Genomic DNA, 20642 nt, shown 5'->3' with positions numbered 1-20642 from the left:
GACCTTTGATTCCTTTTTACTAAAAAAAAAAAAAGCGGAAAAAGATATTTTCAGAACCATTAGGATAACATTTCTAATAAAATTGAATAAATATACTGAACTTTTCCAGGGTAATACACTAATACCCTGTGGAGAGAACCTGGCTGTTGGACTTTAAGGTAGGTCCCAGGAATTTGCCCAGTGACATGGTGACAAGCCCCTACTCTTATGAAAAGTGTTATGGGATCTTTAATGTCCACACAGGAGAGTAAGGATTTAAGATTTTGTGGTCTCATTTGAAAGACCCCTACATAGTAAACTGCATGGAACTCAATTTATCTACCTCAGAAAGGAGAGAAGGCTTTGTAGCCCCTGTACCTACAAGTCTAAGAAATGCTGTGAATATATGCCTTCATATTCATGCAGCACCAATCCCCTTCTTAAAAAATAATAAAAATAACAAGGTCTATGATCATCAGATTGATACAGATAAAAATCTATTAACTTTTCATCATTATCACAGCTCTCGTATCAAAGTGCAGACATTCGTGGGGCTGCCTCACCTCCCCTGGTAGCTGTGCAAAGAGATAGATGAAGATCTTTTACATACTTTGTTGGTTTGCCTTTTATAGCGTATGTGCTCGATTTAGGAACTGCTGATGGCAAAATGTAATTTAAGAAGACTACAAATATTTGCACAGGTATGTGAGCCCAGTTTATAAGACACCCTGCTAACAAGGTTTCTCGTATTTCTGAGTAATATGAATGATAGGAAAAAAGAGTAACTTTTAGAAAATGTTGACCAAGTTTATTTGCTGAGCCTGATGTGACCCTATGTGATAACACATCTGTTTGTGCCCAGCCTGGAGACTGATGTATATTAGGTATCAAATAAAGAGTAGTTGTTTTTTTTCTTCTGAAATGTTGTAATTGTTATTAGAAATATGTATAAGAAATAATCTTGTCGAGTTTGCTGAAGTACCACAGGATGGAAATGTATGAACTGTTTCTTAATAAAAAATTTGGATATAAAGGAGAAAACATCTTCATGTATATTCTGATAAAATTCTAGTATGTTTGTGTTTGGTACTCTTTCCAGGATTGAGTGCTTCTAGCAATTTTGTCTTCAATCTCTCCTTATCATATCTCCAAGCGCGTGCGCGCACACACGCACACACACGCACACACCCAGAGTTTTGATTCATTTAGGAAATGAGATATTCGTGTGTTGGTTTTTTCAGGTCGGGTTAGCTAAGTGACTTGTTTATAAGAATACAGTTTATGCCTGCATAAAATATTTAGTATAAATTCATGAATTCTAATTCCTTCTCTATATATTTAACTTATCAACCCAGAAAGATACATTCATTATTTAAAATTGAATACACACATTATCCCTGTATCTGCTCTTCACAATCATGAAATTCTATTTCAAAATAGAAACCATTGTTTTGCAGATATCTTTTCATCTTTCCAGCCGTCCAATGTTCTCATAACTGTAATGGAATTTATTTGCAAAATGAAGGGAGTTACAACTAAGAGGAAACAAAATGATTATTTAATCATTAATGAGATCTTTATTGCACACCTTTAAAATTAGTTATTTTTAAAAACAAGCCAGATTCATTTAAAAATTTGGATTCAAAGAAATTGAAAGTTTTTTTTTCTTCCCACTGTTACTGGAAACAATGTAAGTTCCATATTTCATTGAACATTTCTGGCATTGAGTGTGAAACAACCCTTCTCTTTAAGGTGTTGTCATTAGTTAAGTGAGTTATCCCAGCAATTTAAACAATTAAAACATATCCCGAAATATCCATAAAACTTGACAATGTATCACTGAAGCAATACTCTAATAAAGTTAATGCACTATTATAACTTAAAAAAATCTTAGATCATTTTAAATTTCTCCGGTATGCTTGATCACAGGATTATGTTAAAACATTTTTAAGTTTAAGAGCACATTTAGGTCACTTGTGATGATGGATATACTTTTTAAAGTTTCTTAATAATGGCTATAAAGCAAGTGTCAATGAGCTTGAACTACATGGTTTTTCTGCTTTCCACGAGGTGCTTCAAAGCTATGGGCACTAGAGGGAGCTGTTGTAACTGATACTAACATGAAGATGCCTGAACTTCCTCTTTGAATCAGTCCTATCAGGATTCCAAAATGTTTTCTAATGAAATACTCTATCGTTATTAGTTTTTAACATTGTGCTCTGTGAATGTCATCAGCCCAACTTGCAAAGCAAATCACAAAAGCATAATTAAAGCAAAAAGCTCCCTAACTTGACAATTACCTGTTGTTGTTGAAAGGAAATCAAGATTCTCCTCTCCCACACTTTGTAATACTCTCCCAGTCTTTCTTCAGGATGTATAGGTTGGTGATACATTGTTATAAATGGCAAGGAAAACGGGTCTGTCAGGCAATTAACATTTTCTTTGGACTTTAAATGCACATAGCCACAAAAGGCTGTTTCTTAAAACAAATGTGTCAAGAGCCTGCAAGTCCAAGTTTTGTCCTGGTATTTGCAGGAAACTGTGGCCCTACGAGAATGCTTGTACATGAGGCTACACCGTCTTTATGTCAGAAAACCTTGCTTTATATGAAAATTGAAGACTCACCTCCCCTTCCTCACCCCCTCCCTGGAGTGATTTACAAAGGCGTCATTGGTAGCTGCCTTTCTAGACCTTTCCTGCAGGCATGATCAGACTCAAGCAGGCAGCTATTTCTCTTTAATTTTCCCCAGCAAGCCAGTAATGCTTATGATTATTGTGAAGTCAGGAAAAGTTTAGTTTCATCAAGTGACATGTAGTGATACAATTAGTTACTTAAGCACTTCTCATAAAATGTTTCACCATGGAACCCAGTTTGTCAGATGCAGCTACGTATTAGCATCTCATATTAAACACGAGAGTAAAGCTGCCTCGTGGAAAGCACAGCTGACAGCTCTCAACATGAGCTGAATGATCACTCTCAATTGTAATCGATTCTGTAAGTACTGAACACAAACCCCCAGGCAATTGAAGAAAATAGGATGATGAAGGACTGCAAACTAATATGTTACACATCTTCATTGATTAGACATTGATTAACCATTATTTTCCTGAATGACAAACAGCTAGTGGTAAAGTAACTGAGGCTTGTGATTTATTTACATCTTAGACAGAGATGACTTCTTTATTCAGCTGATTGTGAGCTAATGCTAAACCAGGAGACAGCGAGAGTTTAAGAATCCAGGCTGCTGTTTTCTTTCTTTCTTTCTTTCTTTCTTTCTTTTTTTTTTTTTAAACCCTCTCGGGCAGCCTTAGATTTCTGGCACATTTCTATTAGAAATAAATTTAACTAGACTTAAAAACGGTCGGCTGATTTCCAAAATACAGACCATGTAGCCGTGGTATAACTACATTTAAAGGGAAGATCATTTTATAGACTTGGTATTTACAAGCATATTGATCAGTGTTTATTGAACTTTTAATTTAATTCTCTCTTTTCTTCAGTGCCTGATTGGCAATTATACACAATTTTAGAATGAGCCAACTAAGAGTGTGTAAGGGTGTGTGGCTTATTTTTCTTCTGTGAAGCATATTGCTTTGCACCTATGCGGATCTATTGAGATAATGATATATAATACATGCAGGGAGGCAAATATTTCACAGTTTAAAATAATTTTTGGTTCCCATAAAACTGGGATGTTATAGATAACCTTGGATTTATGTAACAAAATCTTGTGGCAGTGCAGTCAAATTTCTTAAATCTATTTCAATAGATCTCAAACAATTTGCCCAATGGAAAAAAATTTGCTCTTGAACTTTCAATCTCTTTTTCCATTATGATGAAGAAAGAAAGGAGGACAAGATATACAGTGGAATGAATTGCATCAGCACTAAGTTAAAACCAAATTATAATGAGACTCGTTTTTTTTTTATTCCCCTGCTTTCTAGAGCACTCCTGTGCATTTTGAAGATTTGTGGAAAACATTATTTATAAGCAGAAATAATTAAGATGTTCTGGCATTCTTCATCATGATGGTCGTGATAAAGACTTTTGCTGTTCACGAAAGCATAATTTGCTTCTCCATTGGAATTTGATTGTAAATTAACACTAATTAATGTTCACTTAAGTGTTACAGATGTGTGATATATCTAGTTAGTCACCAAAGGGGTAACAGTAGAAAATTTGTTCCGTGGAAGTATATGAATTTAGAGTAATGATTAGAATGTCATTTTTAAAACGGAGAGAAATTCATTACCATTTCCAGTGTTGCAAGTCAATTTTTAGCCTGTATGTACCTTAGGAAAAAAGAAATTAGTAAACCGTACACTTCAGTTAATTAATATAGAGATGCATTCAACACCACCCTTATTAGCTATTAAATTATTAGACATGTAATTGTGAAATTTCATTGTCTTTTGCCCTTTAATGCAATTCTAACTTTAGGGTAATAATTCAAATCTGTTCTTTGTGGATATAGCTGTCTTTAATCATAATAAATATATGAATTTGCTTTTCTCCAAGCAACTTTTGGTAGCCTCATCTAAGACACTGGGCCTTTGTGTGTAGTTGTATCAACACAAGTCTTCTAGTTAAAGATTTGTTGCACGGTGTTAGGACTTTAGTATTGGGGCAGAGAGAAAAATCTTGAATTTATTTCTTTGTTTTTAATTTTAACAGTTGGAAATCTAGTCAATTTGTTAAAGAAATCCAGCTGTACCCTAGGGAAACAGACTCGTTAAATATTAATACAGGAAGACTATCTGGTTGGATGAATGACATGTGGTGTTCAAACTTTTACAAAGGAAACCAAAGATGAGCTTTGACTCCCCAGTTTGCCCTCAGTTTAAAGTACACCAGCGGACCCATGCTAATTATATATTACCTCCTTAGTAGTATTTTTGAGGGTTAGGTTTGCCTTTGGCTTTATACAGTGCTCAGAACATGGGGCAGGGAAGGTGTTGATTGGCTTGTGGAGCATGAAGACAGAACAAATGGAAAACCCTCCAGCAGCCATATCCCAGAGGGAGCTCAGAACCCCAGAAAGAAGTCTAATAGTGTGTTGTTTCCTGGTCCATGTGCGGGCAGGGGAGAGCACCACAGCAGGGGTCTGCATGGGAAGACAAGAATCAGAAACCAGGAATTCTGCAGAAGCAAGAATGATGTGATATTGGCACAGCAACCCTCGTTTGGGGAAATCAAAGGTGCCTCCTTCCGTGTTGCTGTCTTCTCTTTTGTGTGCGTGGTGTGCGCGTCTGTGTGTGCACGCATGTGCGCACACATGCATACACACCCACACGCAGGGGCTTGTGTGGAGCTGAGTATGCATCAGTTTCTTCAAGCATATTTAATATCTTTAAAATTTTAAATGAAAATGTAGCTGTCAATTTTAAACTAATTTGGATGGACAGCAATAAAATGCAAACCTCACTTCAAATTAGAATTTTCAGTGAGGATTTCTAATGGAAAGTAATTGCTGACAATAGGAAATGACAAATTACTAATTACTTAGTTCAATTAGACTTTTGTGCCTTTGGTCCTAAGTGGCAAGCATACAGCAAATCTTGCACTTTTATAACAATTAATGACACTAAAACTATTTAAACTGCCAACAGATGTGAGTAAGAAGACATGAATTGAAACTTACTTAATTTACATACTATCCCTATTTTATATCAAGTAAATGGTGTTTAATTTTTATGCTACAATTAAATATTACTAGTACAGTGCAATTTTCACAGACCTTCATAGGGAGAAATATCACTGCTCAAAAGCTGGTCAGTGTTAATGCTTCCTTTTCTCTTATCACAGCAGTATTTCTCTTTAAAAGATTCTTAGAGTATGAATTTCTATCTACACTGTATTCGTGGCTATACATCAATGTTAATTAAATAGCAGCGTCCCTGCTTTTTGCTTTTCTTCTCTTTATTTTTTCTCTCTTCTGTTCATCTTTAATTTCCTAATGGTCTGTTTGGAATCTGTGTAATTTTGCTCTTCTTTCCCCCAAGACTAATTCAGGTGTGGTTTTGTGAGAGGGTTTAGTGTAGAAGTTCAGTTCCGTCACCTGTCTCTGTCCTGTTGACTTCTGGCTGTAGTTTACAGGGAACTTAATTTGGTGTTTCTAGTACTATCATTTTTGATAATTTTAATTTTGCAAATATAGGATTTTCTTAATGTTTCCAGTTATAATCAGAATTTTTTTTTTCTCTTTAGGTCAGTGGCTCAGTAAACCTATTTTAGATGCATGTGGAGTAAGAGAGGCAGAAAAGCGATCCAATTATATTTATAATGATCAATTTCCCTATAAAACTTTACATATATTTATTCTGTTCTCAATGCATACAAAACCGTATTTATTTGTGAACTGAAAACAAACATGCTGATCAGTACGGGGGTAAATTCACCTGGCATCTTGTGCCTATAGGGTCAGGGCAGGGATTTTAGGCAACTCAACTCGCCATGAAAATAAACATAAAAGGCTATTAGAGAAAAAGAAAATATATTACAGCACTGGTGAAATTAAGGACTTCAGCCTCATCGCATAACTAAGGGAAGGAGTGATTCAAACGTAGAATCCCAAACTGGCCACTCTAGTCCAGAGTTCTTTGGGGATTGCTTTAGCTCATGAGATTCTCTGCATGTGGCTAAGAGCTCAGGCATCTGGGTCTTGATTGCCTTCCTCAGTGTTCTGGATAAGACTGCAAACCTCTCATTCCAATTAAATATATATTCTTTAGCTTACCACTTACAGGTTATGATGGCTTCTATTCTGTGTCATGTAGTAGTACTGAGAGATCATTGCAGTTGGGTGAAGAGAAGATTTTTGGTCCAATTCGCCCATACACAGGGGGAAAATGTAGCTATAACTTGTTTCATCTTATGCAGGGGCAGGGCAAGTTTGAGGGCCCTAAGACTTGAGAACAAACAGATGACAAATGCTTTTTCCAAGGCTTTGGCTTGATTTTTGTAGGTTTCTTTCTTTCTTTCTTTCTTTCTTCCCTTCTTTCTTTCTCTTCTCTCCGATATTCCTGTAATTAAGCTGTTGTCTGGAAGCAACGTTATAAACTGGATTCAAATAACCAAGGGTAGTGTTTGGACAAACCTCTGTTGTTTCACCACAGCTGTAGTTTTCTTTTCTCACGAGCCCTGTGAACTTTAAGGGCTAGAAATATAACAGAGAGTATAGTAGATAATAAAGGAAAAAGGAAAAGCTTAGGCAGGGGGTAGGAGGCCTGGGCAGGGACAGAGGAAAGAAAGACTTTCACAAATCACAAGGAAAATGGCACTGGCATTGTGCCTAAAAAAAGATAACGTGGAAAAGAGGCGATTGCAGCCATGGACTTAGCAAGTATATTTAGAGCAAGAAGGAGAGGAAGAAAAGAGGTGGCCTAATTAGAAGAGAGGGGGAGAGGGAGAGGGAGCAAGAGTGCAAAGCAAGTGTCTGAAAGAAACAGAAAGTAATGAATCTAGAGAAATTAGTAAACATGGTCAGAGCTAAGGATCAATCTCTCCTCGCTCACGCTACAGTGCACCATGAGAATGGAATGTTTCGGGTGATTTAAACATCCAAATGCATCATTTCTTGCCTAGTGTCCATCATCATTCTTGAGACACAAACAACATATAAACGTCACTTTGGTAATCTAGATTTCTTCTATGTAGTTACCTGAGGAATTGAAAGCTATGTGCTATCGACGTATTATGTAGTATCAGTTACGTGAAATGGCCATACGTCTATTTCTATATACTTTATAACTGGGGATGATGCATCGTGTACATGGTTTATGCATATTCTATGTTCAGAGAACATTTTGAGAATTCTTTTAAGCTCCAAGATTTTTGAACTTAATAACTTTTTTAAAGATTTTACTTATTTATTTAACAGAGAGATCACAAGTAGGCAGAGAGGCAGGCAGAGAGAGAGGAGGAAGCAGGTTCCCTGCCAAGCAGAGAGCCCGATGTGAGACTTGATCCCAGGACCCTGGGATCATTACCTGAGCCGAAGGCAGAGGCTTAACCCACTGAGCCACGCAGGTGCTCCGAACTCAATAATTTTTTAAATGGGAAAGGAAGATGAATTTTTAAAAAAGATTTTGAGAGAACTGTGTATTTTTTCTAAACTTGATATTATAATAAGTTTATATAAATAAGCTTACAAGCCGCATTTCCCATGTGAAGACCTTACTTAGATGATTATGCTTTCTAGTTTGTTGTCAATTGCATTTCAGTTTAGATGAATGCGTGAGCTGGATTCTGCTCAGTTGTATAATCTTTCTAGACAGACAGATGGAAGTATGAGATTTTTGCCAGTCATTTCCTTCTTCTCATGCATCCTTCCCTTTTCTATGGATATAAAAGGCCTGTTTGGATGGATTTCCCATTGGATGGATTGGATATTATTCTAAATGCGAATTATAATATGAATATGAATTGTAACTTTATGGGCTAGAGGGATAAGGATATGATTTCCTTGAAATAATCTTTGGTGGTGCTCTAGAATGCTTAGTAATTTGTATCATTAAAGCAGATCTAGCCACGTAGTATAGATATCTGTCCCCTTCTGTTCAGTATCAGAAGTCTTTGAATCATTTATATAATGTCTTGACAATTTCTGTAATATGCTCCAACTTCACTGGTCTTGAAGGGTTGATTCCCCTTGGGAAGCTGGCTGAAGGCTTAAAACTATTGACTATGTTAGTAGAACGTTACTCAGTAGATAGAGGCCTCTTTTCAATGTACCTCCATCTCTCTCTGTATTTCTCTCTCAGAGGCTGAAGGCTAACATGGCAAGGATTAAGATTCCTACCAAATGGTTAGGTATCTTACCATCTACCATTTTTGTTCCCTTGGAAACTATTCTCTCCTTTCCGGAGAGTTTCCCTTTTCTCAGGTATTCTGTGCACCTGAAGTGAGGAAAAAGCTGAGGGAGATCATGTGACTGTCCTAGACAGTGCACAACATTTATCGATAGGGAGACTTTATCTATCTATCTAAATATATTGATAGGGAGAATTTAGATATATATATATACTGATAGGGAGAAATTTCTCCCTACCAGTATATCAGTATCTATCTATCTATGTATACATATATATATTTATATATCAGTATATCAGTATATATATAAATCTATAGATATAGATATATATATATAAAATCCATTGCTATATGGTCCTTGCAAAATTACTGAGGCTAATTCACATTTTTCTATATCCTTGCAAAATTACTGAGGCTAATTCACATTTTTCTATATTACTTTCCCAAATAATTATTCGTATACCCTGGGAGATTTCAATTTACTGAATGATAATATATACAGATTTTAGGTTTTTACTTTTATTGTCACTGTCTTTATTTCTACTGTGAGATTAACAAAGAAAATCTATTATTAGTGTGATGCACATACGGGTAGGAAAAAGTATGGATTTATCATAAGCATAGCAAAAGGAATTTGAAATCATAAGATGTACTTTGAAGAAATATTTTCTCGGTTTCTGCAGGTTTCTAGACTTCAAAAGTCATCCCTCAGAGAAGACTTATTGTGCTAGCAACTTATAGTCATGGCACATTTTTGTGACTTTCTTGCTAATACTGACAGATGTACAGAGAGTAACTGGACTTATTTTATAGTAAAAGAAATAAGATATCAAACTTTTATATAATAAGGAGCAGAGAAAATCTTAGCCAAAAACCCAAATGTGCTTTTTGGAATTTGAATGATTTTAAATTATGTCAGATTCCTTTAAAATCAAGAGCAGAAGAGGTCTCCTGCCGGATGGGAATTCATACGTGATGACATGATTCTGGATATGAGGGCCAGGGGAAGGCAGATTTGAAGGAAAAAATATTAGTGGGGTAACTGCAATTCAAGTATTAAATACTGTATTCTAAGAATCGATTCTGGTTTTTTAGATATATAGTAAATTATGAATAAATAATAAATTTAAGAAATATGAAGCATATTTTCTTTGCTTAACAAAGCAAGAGCAAATGGACCTTTTCTGCTTTGAAGAAATTAAAAGATAATTAAAAATTATCTAGCCACCAAACAGACTCTGAAATTTAGACATGTCCTCTTGAAATATACTGAACTGTAGGTTAAAATCAGGAGAAAATTCTACTTCTGAATTTGCCATGACTTGCCATGTGATCATGAACAAGTCTTTTAAAATTTTCTGGGCTAGAACACTTGTTATGGAGTGAAGATAACATCTATCTCTTTGAGGTTGGGTTTTGTTTTTAGGATAAAGTGAAAAAATACAACTACTTTGTGAAATATGATGTATGATAAAAGTATCAGTAGAGGGATGATTTTTGTGTGTTTGGTAGTCACTGAGGTATTTTGAGATACAGTTGTTACTCATGAAACATTAACACTGTAAGGATTAAATAAATACACCTTTAAAAAATAAAATTCAGTATAAATGCAGATGCTTCTAAATTCCAAATACCTTAAAATCATTAAAAATTTGCACAGAAATACAACTAATTAAACTTAAAATTTTAAAAAAAGTGAAGGGGAGAGAAGAGGAAACAAGGATTAAGCAGTGAAGGAAAAATATCACTAGTAATAACATTTTAGAATGGCAAACTATTTTTATGTTATTTAAAAGCTAAGCTTATTAATAGAAAAAGTATATGAAAATAGATAAAGGCCTTTAAATTGAAAATATATTTTGAGTATAAAATGCTTCAGATTACTTGAACACATGTGTTCACTACAGATTTATATTTGACTTTGAATTTAATCTTTAAATTATATCCAAACTGTACTAAATTAGACAGGACAACACAGTATGCTAAAACCTCAAAGACTGCTACAAATTACACAAAAATGCAGAAAAACCAGCAAATGACTTTCTCGGATCAGAGAACAATTTTTCTCAGGTTCTAAGGTCTTTTCTAGTCTGACTTCTGGTATGACTGGGCAATCTCCTACGCAAGGGTCCTTGAGCATGAACCATCTAAGCTTTGCCCAGACATACCGAGTGATGGGAGGCTCACTGTCTCATGTGGCCATGTTTTTGTCACAATATTTGAGATCCACTTTTCATAATCTGGATAGTGGGTATCTACTAAGGACAAGTTTGCTTTATACTCAAGCTTTTGGAAAATTAGAACATCCTAGACTTTTTGGGAAACATGTTCAGTTACATTTGAAAATCAGTTGTATCACATGGACTTGGGGATGTCAAATAAAACAAATCACGGACATGGATCTGAATGCCTAGTAGCTCAGAGGTTATAAAGAGCAAGACTCAAAGAGTTATGACATGGTGTAACAAGAACAACAACAGAAGTATGAACATACTACAGAGGAGGTACAGAAGGAGATTTAATAGGTTAGGAGGAGGTATTTTATAATGGGAGAGGCTTCACTGAGCAATGGATAACTGAAATGAATAGTGAGGAGGAAAGAAATGTAAAGTTGAAGAAAAACCGCATGCCTAGTTACTGAGGTCCAAATAACATAATATGGGGGAAATTGTAAGACAGGGGCCATATTAAATGTTCCTGTCCCCTTTTTTTTTATGATTGATTTTCTTAACAGCTTTATTAAGACATATTTGATATACAGAAAAACTCTCTATATATTCAATGTTTATAATTTAATAAGTTCAGGCATATGCATACATCTAATAAAATATCACCACAATCAAGATAATAAACAGCATCACCTGCAAAATTCTCTCATGTCCCTTGTTTTTTTCACTTTTGTTTTTGTAGTAAGAACTCTTAACATGAGACCTACTCTTGAATTTTTACGTGCATATCATAGTATTGTTAAGATAGGCATTTTGTTGTCCAGGAGGTTTCTAGAACTTTCTCATCTTGTATAACTGAGATTTTCACCATTCTATTGTCTACTTATATGGGTTTGACTATATTAGATACCTCACATCAGTGGAAACATGCAGTATTTGTCCATTTGTGACTGGCTTGTTTCACTTAGCATAGTGTGTTCCAGCTTCACTTATGCTTTTGCATTTGAACCTAACTCATCTCTGGTTGTTGAATTCTATCTCTTGGAATGACTTTTTAATCCATTCTTCAAATAGCTATTGGGTGTCATCCATGTTATAAACACCTTTGTAAGTGCTAAGCAGAGAGGAATGAAGAAAACTGGCACAAATCTCTGCTCTTATGAGACTGACATTCTAGTGGGGGGTGGTATACAATGAATGGGACAAATATATGAGATATGCAGAATGTTAATAATTCAATGTTAAGGAAACCATGTAAAGGAAAGGGAGACAGGAAATCTGGGGGAAGAGGAAAGGTGTTATAAAATTAGATAGGGTGATCAAATAAATCTCACCAAGAAGAAACAGATGCTGAATGATTTGGGCCATTGGGAGAAGAGCTGGGAGGTATGAGAGATTTCTGGAGGCAAAGTAGGCCTGGTGTATTTAAGGAGCAAGAAAAAGACAGTGTGGCTGAATGGAATTATCAAGGAGGAGATTAGGATGAGACCAGAGAAAAAATGGTAGCTTTCTGTATCACTGTAACATGCTTGAGCTCTTACTTTGAAAAGCTCCTGGAGGATTTTGAGAAGAGGAATGATATGAATGACTTATTACAGGGTCATTTTGGTTGCTGTATTGAGACTAGACCAAAGCTGGCCATGGACAAGAGGAAAGAGGCCAGGTGTTTTTGTTTTTGTTTTTGTTTTTTTTAAATTGTTGTTGTTTTGAAGGAGGGAGGGTTGCTATTGCAGATATTGGTGGCTTGTACTGGGATGGCAGCAAAGGAAGTGGTGAAAGTCACTTCCCTTCTGGATAATTTTGAAAGTAGAACAGGCAAGATTAGCTGAAGGTTTAAATGCAGACTAGGAGAGAAAATCACAGGTAACTTTAGGACTTTGGGCCTGAGCAACTGAAAAAATGGTTGCCATTTACTTAAATGGGGAAGAGGGACAAGTTAAGGAGAAAATATTAGGAGTAAAAATTTTAGAAACTTAGTGAATATTCAAGAAAAAACGTTACCCAGGCAGTTGGACATATAAGTCTGGAGTTCTGGGAGAAGATATGGGCCAGAAATATAACTTCCAGAGTCAATAGTATATAGGAAATACTATTTAAAACCAATGAACCAGATGAATTATCAAGAGAATGAATGTAGTAGAATATAGAAGAGATCCAAGGATTGAGTCCATTTCGAGTTTGGAGAGGTGTTGTGCAACCAGCAAAGGAGAGTGAGGAGTGGTCAAAGAATGGTGAAAAAGTGGTGTGAGTAGTTTCCTGGAAACTTAGTGGAGACTGTGTTCAGAAAGGAAGAGGGGACACAATTCTTTCAAATGCTGCTCATGGTACAAGATGAGAACTGATAACCAACCATTAAACTGAACAATATGAAAGTCATTATTGCTCTTGACAAGAGGAGGGTTAGTGTAGTGGTGGGAGGGAGAGTTAAATTAGAATGGGCTTGGATGCCATTTGTATGTCTCCTTTGGAGAAGTATCTGTTAATGTCTTCTGCCCATTTTTTGACTTGATTATTTGTTTTTTGGAGATTATGCTGAATGAAATAAGTCAAGCAGAGAAAGTCAATTATATTGTTTCACTTCCTCATGGAACATAAGGGGTAGCATGGAGGACATTAGGAGAAGGAAGGGGAAATGAAGGGAGGTATTTGGGGGGAGACAAACCATGAGAGACTGTGGACTCTGAGAAAACAAACTGAGAGTTTTAAAGGAGGGGGATGGTTGGCTCGGTGATGGATATTAAGGAGGGCACGTATTGTGTGGAGCTCTGGGTGTTATATGCAAACAATGAATCTTGGAACACTGCATCAAAAACCAACGATGTACTGTGTGGTGACTAACATAACATTAAAAAAAAAAAAAAAGAATGAGTTTGGGAGACAATAGAAGATCACTTGGGGGCAGTGAATCTAAACAGTTATTACCCCCCCATGAGATCTGCTAGATAAGAAAGGAGAGAAATGGGAATGGTAAATGAATTGAAAATGACTCAATTTTTTTTGAAGATGGAAAAAAACTTATGTAAAGGGGAATGAGCTGATAGAAAAAGAAAAAAAAATAGTTCCCTAGGAGAGAAATGTGGAAATTGCCAGAACAACATTTTTAAGTAGGCACAAGGGGATAGACTCAAATGGATAAGGAAGTAGAGGGGGTGGTCATGTTAGGAGACAATTTTCATGTGTCTCCCACATGTCTGTGCATCTTGTTAGCAAAGGCACTTCCTACCTCTTTGTTCTGAACTATCTTTTCAAGTATGTTTGTTTGGCCAATAACCTTGGAAATTAGAGATAAAATCTATCTCCCTCTAGAGAGAAAATGGGTTTGCTTCTGTCTAGTACAATGGACATAATGTCTCATCCCATTATAAAATATTTGGGTTTCCTAAGCTCAGATTTCATTTTCTGTAATGCAACCCACTGCGTGGGCAGATATCACTTGGTCCTCATAACATTGCTTGTGGGAATTGAGGAACAGTATTAGTTTGAGTTTTCCAGGAAACAGAACCAAAGAGATTTTGTGTATAGAATGTAAAGATTTACTATAATAAATCAGCTCATGTGGTTGATGGAGGTTGAGAAGTTCAAGATCAGCAGTTAGCAAGCTGGAGACATAGGAGAATTACATATAGTTCTAGCCTGAGTCTGAAGACCTGAAGACCAGAAGAACTGATGGTGTAAGTTCCAGTGTAAGCCTGAGTCTGAAGGTAGAAGGCCAATGTCTACTCTCAAAGTTAGGCAGAGAGAGAAAATTCTTTACTACTCAACCCTTTTATTCTATTCAGGTCTTCAATGGATTGAATGAAGCCCACTCACTTTGGGGAGGGCATTCTTCCCTTGGGGTGGAGGAAGAGCATTCTGCCTTGGTCAATTTATGAATTTGAATGTTAATCTCATAAAGGAATGCTCTCACAGACTAACCCAGAAATAATACATAACCAAATACCTGGTGCCAGTTCAGGCTGCTATAACAGAATACCACAGACTGTCTGGCTTAAATAGCAGCCATTAATTTCTGACAGTTCTTGAGGCTGGAAATCTTAGTGTGCAAGGATAATCAAATTCTTTGAGGGCCCTCTTCTTGGTTTTGTCTGCACATGGCTTTCCTTGATAGGTACCTAGAGAGGGGTGTGTGTGTGTTTGTGTGTGTGTTGGTGGTGGGGAGATCCTGTATCTCCTTGCCTTTTTATGAGTGCATTAATTCTATCATGAGGACCTCCCCACTAATGATCTAATCTAACACTGATTACCTCCCAAAGGTCTCACATATAAATACCATTACATTGGGACTTAGGATTTCTACATATGCATTTTGGGGGTACACAAGCATACATCCATAGCACCTGGACAACCCATGGCTCATCCAGGTTGATGCATAAAATCACGTCACAGGAAACATTACAGAAAAAGGACCATACTCTTACTACTGTGATTTCGATGAGCAATAAATAATCCTTTGTGTCCAACCCAGGACTGATATCTTTTGGTATCACCCATGAAGCTGTGGCATACTAACTTCTTAGGTTGCAGGTAGAGTATAATCTCACACCTTTTGTAAATCTTGATAGGCTACAGTTAGAACTTGGGCCATTCTCCACGTTAACAGCAGGGTAGATAGAACTGATGGGCTTGGACACATGTAGGTGGCTGGGAAGCCTCAATGAAATTGAAAGCAGAGTCCTAGTGAGGATGGAAGAGAAAACATTGATTTATGAAAAGAGAAAACACTGTAAAATAGTTGTTGAGGAGAGTTGAGAATAGGAAATGACAAGGGAAATATAATCCTGGGTGGTATTAAGGACTACTTGCTCATGAATTTAAAGTGAGACTAGAATAGCATGGCCGAGACTAGTTTAGCTGCTGTCACATTTCAATTCAGGCATAGGTTTATGTGTAGAGGGTGGAAGTGTAGTCAAGAAAGCCAGGGAGAGGCAAGAGAGCAAAGTTTATGCCAAAGAATGGTTGTAATGACTGAGTCATGGAATTTAAACTAGCTAAGGAAAGAAGTGAGGGCACCAGGGGAGGAAGGGGCAGGGGAAGGTGGTCGGATCGATGGATTATAGATCTCATTCTCAGAGCAATGAAAAGACTCTGGATTTGTGATACTAGAAAAAGTGAGCTGAAAGATTATTCTGGTTATCATATTAGCTTTCCTCCTAGCCTGCGTCATCTAATTCTAGTGTTTTATTCACATCTTGATTTTTTTCTAAGTACTTTGCTCAAGTCAAGATAGTTTTTACTCCATACTCTTAATGTCAGAGTGGCATTATTAAAAAGACAAATCAAGTCAGTTGTGCTAGTTATTTTTACAGAAGTCATTCTTGGTTCCTAATGATCACTACATGCTTTTCATTATATTTACATTTCTTTTCAAATGTTGACAAAATATCTCTTTTAGAATGTTCCTGATTATTGACATTAGCCTTACAGATCTATTATTTATAGAATTTATATCCTTCAGATTGATGGCTTCCAAATGTTTTTGATAGTACAACCCTTGCAGTAAAATATTTTTATGACTCTGAATCCAAATAAATGTTTAATTGTGCATAAATTATGTTCTTATGTTAAAATATAAATATAATCAAATGCAAATATAACTATGTTACAAAACTTGGCCAATTATAGGGATTGAAAAAGAATGAAGTAAGGGCCCCTGCTTGGCTCAATGGGTTAAAGCCTCTGCCTTTGGCTCGGGTCATGGTCCTGGGGTCTTGGGATTGAACCCTGCATCAGGCTCTCTGCTCAGCAGGGAGCCTGCCTCCCCCCCCCTCTCTGCCTGCCGTTCTCCCTACTTGTGATCTCTTTCTACCAAATAAATAAATAAATAAAATCTTTTAAAAAAGAAAGAAAAATAATGAAATTGAATACAATTTTTATTTATTTATTTATTATTTCCTTTTTTTTCAGTGTGAAAATTTTTTCTCATTTAGCTTAATAATTATATTATAGCCAACTTTAATACTGTTAATTATAATAGTTTAGTGATAGTTTAGTAACCTGATTGTGTTAGATCTGATGGGATTATCATTGACTTTTAACACATAAATGGCTGATAAGAAATATGCCCAAGGGGGAGAAGAAAACTTAGTATTGCCATTTTTTAATTGTTTAGTTGTGTTAGTAGAACTGCCTTTGATCTGTGGCTCCTTTGCAAGAGTCTTTCTGAATTTCTTGTTCATTTTGTGAGGGTGAAGTTTCACTTCATTTTGTGAGGGTGAATTTCATTAAAACTGATCAATCTTATATTTAAATGATCTCCTCTTATGTGTGATGGCTGACCACCCTTGTGCTGTTTTTTTTCCCTTTCCCATATGATTCTAACATTTTTTTCAATGTTTTTAAAGCTATATAAAAATATGTACATATTTATATAGCATATATATATGAAATAATTTAACATAGTGTGTGCTAAAAATCAAGTTCCATAGCTTTAAGTCCGTGTCAGTTTGCTCATATTGACTTTCAGAAACAAGGTTAGGTATGTGGTTTTTGTTTTTGTTTTTGTTTTTGTTTTTACTGATTTCCCTAATTATGACCCAACCCTGAAACTCTAGAACTATCTGAAATGTGAACAGCCATGAACTGACATCCTCCTGGCACTACTTTTACACATAAGAAAGAATTTAGTTGACATAAAGAACATATGATGAATACTTATTCAGTAAATGGCATATGGGTATTGTTATATAATGTCTCTGTGTTCCCTGTTGATGACAACTAGAAGCTTGTCTGTCAACATATATAAGCAAATGTTCCAGTATCTTTCTATAATACTTTTACTATGTTTAAAGAAAAAATAAATTTCCCATTACTTTGTCAGAAGCTCTTTTATTCTGACAAAAGTACAACTTAGATTTCATAGAAATTTATAATTCAACACCTCGAGTCATCTCACATTTCTTCTTTCATACAGCTGTTCAGTGATGGTGGGAGAACTTGGAGACTGGTTTTTTGGTTGGATCTATTTGAGAATTCCTGCAGTTTATGCTCACATGTGGTCATTCAAATCTCTGAAGTTCCTTTAGTTTCAAATGTTTTTAAACTATTTCTCTACTCCCAACCAAGTATACTTGTTTAACAAATTATACATCTTTTCACTGAAATTACAAAAAAGGGGGGGGATGAGGATGAAGTTTTAAAAACTTGTGCTTTCATTTTAATTTATTGAGGTGTTAGGATTACCAAATCTAAATCCAAAAGGAATTAATTTGTTTAAGTAACAAGAGGTTAGTTTGGACTATTACTTTTAAAATATAAAATTCAGTGTTTAATTTCTGATTACAGTAGTAATGCATGATGGCTGCATTTGGGAAATATAGAAAAGAAGAGGAAGATTTCCACTTATCACTATTAAGGAAGATGGCCGCCCTTGCTATTTCAAGGCATGTGGAACAGTCCTAGAGTATAATGCAGTGTTTTCCATTTTTCAGTTTTAGTTTCTGATAGAATTTTTCTATGTTTTTAAAAAGTTTATATAATATGAGAAAGTTGAGTCTAATTTTTCACGTCTTTTCTCATTTTTTAAAAAAGATTTTCTTTATTTATTTGAGAGAGAGAGAGAGGGGAGATGGTGGGGGGAGGACAGATGCAGAGGGGAAGAGGCAGAGGGAGAAGCAGACTCTCTGCTGAGCAGGGAGATAGGACGCAGAGCTCAGTCCCAGGACCCCAGAATCTTGGGATCATGACCTGAGCTGAAGGCAGAAACTTAATCAACTGAGCCACCCAGGTGCCCAACACCTTTTCTCATTTCTTTAGAGGTTACAGATTTGTTTAGGTTTGTGTTCTTAGGTAGATTTTAGTAGTTTTTTAAATCTTCTTAGGAACTCATCCTTCTTATTGAAAATGTCATATTTTTATTTGTTGTTATAACTGTAGCTAATTTATTTTGATTTGTACTTGGAATATTTTTCTTTTATTTGCATATTCATTTGTTTATGCAAGGTATTCAATGTCAAGGTTTTTTTTTTCAAATGTATTAGTTTCTGCTTTATTATATGACCTTCTTTTGTTTATTGTTAACTTAAGTTTATTTTGTTCCTCAACCTCCCACCCCAAATTATTGAATTAAATGGTAAGCTCATTGAGATTTATTCTTTCTTATTAAATGATAAGAACATTTTAGAGTCATTTATTCTAACCACAGATTTGACTGCTTCCTCTAAGTTTTGTAATGTAGTATTTCTCATGATGTTATTTTGTGTATAGTCTGTAATAGCAGTGGTGTTTTCTTCTCTCTGGATGTCAGAGAGAAGGATGTCAGACCAGACTTCTATAAGGATACTGGTGTGGGAAGTGCTTCCTAATCACCAAGGTGCTAATCTCTTAGAAGCCATCATACCACTGACTGAAGTAATCAGAACTACACCACCATTTCCCTGTAAGGGCGGCCATCTTCCTCAATGACTGTGATTCCCATAATTCTTCACAGCATAGGGAACACAGACAATAATAATATAAAGATACAGCTGAATAGGGTAAACAGTTGAGGCTGCTTCTAGTTGTAATGTCTAGTTTAGGAGCTTTGGAGCACAGGTCCTGCTCAGCTGCCCTCAGAGCAGCTAAGAGAGTAGGGTTCCTGGTATATCTGAAGCCTATTCTTGGTACATCAGTTGGGAATTTCTACTCTGAGAGATTGTCAAAGCCACTTTCATCATGCTTTCTGCAATTGTTTACCTCAGATAATGTCAGAAGTCCAAGCCTCCACACCTGTTACCAACTAATGTTTTAAGGTTATTGAACTATAATTTACATACAGTAAAATTCTTCCATTTTAGTGTACAGTTTCATGAGATTTGACAAACACCTACAGTCATGTAGCTACCAATGCAATCAAGATTTGGGGCAATTTTATCACTCCAAAGAATTCCCTTGGACCCTTTGTCATCTGTCCTCCCTTACTCCAGACCCTAAGCAACTACTGGTCTGTTTTCTGTATCCTGTAATTTTGCCTTTCCAGAATATCAGATACATGGAATCAGACATTGTGAATCCTTTGCATCTGGCTTCTTCCACTTAGCATAATGTGCTTGAGATACATCCACATTGTGACATGTATCAATCAGTACTTTGTTCCCTTCTCCTTATGGTTAGGTAGTATTCCATTATATGGATATATCATTATATGGATATATCTCACACAATGGCTAGCTAAAGGACCATGAGTTGTATCTGAGTTTCAGTAATTAGGAATAAGGCTGCTGTAAAGATTTGTGTACAACTTTTCGTGTGAACACAGCTTTCATTTCTCTTTGATAAATGCACAGAAAAGAGTGGTGCTACCTAATTAACAATGATTCATATATAGCCATGAATATTGTATGAACACAAATTCATTATTAAATGGACTTCCACTATACACGGAAACCTTACTATGATGTTCTAGAAGCTTACTTTCCAAATCTTTAAGCCTCACAATTTCCCTGGAATAAATTTCCAAAGAAGACCTTACTTCATTTCTCATTGAAAAATAAATAGAAACCCACAGATGCAAAATCCATCATGTTCTCACCACAGTCTAAAGCACCGAGTCCATTTCCTCTTATTTTTCTCCTGTTAAAAAAGGAAGCAGTTCCCTCTATCTATCTTATAAAAGAGTTTATTACAAGGCTGTTTTTATTTCTCTAACAGATATTTACAGCCTCCTCCTCCTGCCTTAAATTTGGTTTTCCCTCCTGCTACCCAATTGA

The 20642-nt window shown here is 35.9% G+C and overlaps 1 long non-coding RNA gene across 1 annotated transcript in view; it reads left to right on the top strand.

The window, feature by feature from the left end:
- Positions 1 to 602: 602 nt before the first annotated feature.
- LOC132012980 (uncharacterized) overlaps positions 603 to 20642 on the top strand; it is a 54687-nt gene continuing 34647 nt past the window's right edge. Inside the window, exon 1 of the long non-coding RNA XR_009402829.1 lies at positions 603 to 680. This is a non-coding gene — a long non-coding RNA (uncharacterized LOC132012980). The remainder of the gene's footprint in view (positions 681 to 20642) is intronic.

The sequence above is a fragment of the Mustela nigripes genome, chromosome 3 (assembly GCF_022355385.1).
Source record: "Mustela nigripes isolate SB6536 chromosome 3, MUSNIG.SB6536, whole genome shotgun sequence".
Classification (NCBI taxonomy): Eukaryota; Metazoa; Chordata; class Mammalia; order Carnivora; family Mustelidae; genus Mustela; species Mustela nigripes.
Note: the sequence above shows the minus strand (reverse complement) of the source record. Positions and strands in the feature narration are given on the sequence as shown.